This window comes from Plasmopara halstedii, assembly GCF_900000015.1.
Source record: "Plasmopara halstedii genome assembly, contig: Scaffold_287, whole genome shotgun sequence".
Lineage (NCBI taxonomy): Eukaryota > Oomycota > Peronosporomycetes > Peronosporales > Peronosporaceae > Plasmopara > Plasmopara halstedii.
This window is the reverse complement of record NW_020187208.1, coordinates 677,018-678,233: the sequence shown is the minus strand read 5'-3', so window position 1 is coordinate 678,233 and position 1,216 is coordinate 677,018.

Sequence of the window (1,216 nt, the reverse complement as noted above, 5' to 3'; positions counted from 1 at the left end):
GGTGACACCGGACGACGCGGAGTGCGTGTTCACCCTGGTCTCACCGAGACATAGAACATCTATACAGAGGCGACGGCGACGCCGTATGCTGGCTGCAAGACGCCGGGCGTCAACCCTGACCAGGGTGCGTCTGCCGTAGACGATGGCGCACAGATATACACCCTCGTCAACGGTATGACGGGAGAGGAAGATGGCGACGTTCGCCTCGAGCCAATACCTGCAATAGATGCTCTTCTTGAGCTGGACGAGATGTCCCTAGAAGAATTCGGCAGTGCCTTAAAGGCAGGTGATTTGGCCGAAGCGGTCATTGTACGACCGGACAAGGAGATAAACTTGTCATCGCTTCTGGATGAAGGTGTCTTGGAGGACACCAAGAGAGTGCTTAACGCACGAAGTGGATTGTAGATCCTACGAAATCTCTTGGATCCGTACTATCCTTTGGTAAAGGAATTTCAAGACGTCTACAAAGACCCGCCTTCGTCTTACCTCCGGACCGAGGTGTGCGTCATGAGATCGACCTGGTTCCGGGCACCAAATACTGCGTAACACGCTAATGGCCCCTGCCCAAGGAGCAGTGCGACGTCATTTTCGCATTTTTCCGTGCGAAGCACGACGCAGGGATTGTGCGTGAGAGCAAGTCTTCCCATTCGACACCCACGTTTTGTGTCCGAAAGCCGAACGGCAAGTGGCGTATCTTTTGTGCTTACAATAAGCTCAACGCTGCCACCATTCCGGCACAAACGCCGCTTCCTAGAAAGGATCTTCTTCAGAACAACATTGATAATGTACAAAGAACAGTGCACTCGACTTGGCCGATGGGTATTACCAATTGCTCATGAGAGAAGTGATATTCCGCTGACAGCGGTGAGCACTCCGAGCGGTATGCTCTGGGAGTGGCTGGTGATGCCCCAAGGGCTGTCAAATGCACCAGCAACATTTAGGCGTCTTGTGACGCAATTGTTCAGGCCCCACAGGGCGTATGCACAAACATACTTTGACGACATTTTCGTTCACAGTCGTGCAGAGCACAGGAGGACGGATGACATCGTACATCTAAGAGCGGTGCTTGAGTGCACGCGCACTAACAAATTGTACGCCAATACAGACAAGTGCATCTTTGGCGCAGAAGAGATTACCTTTTGAGGGCGCTTCATTGGGAAGCGTGGCCTTCGAGCGGATCCCGCTAAGGTCAAGGCCGTTGTAGATTGGCCAGGTT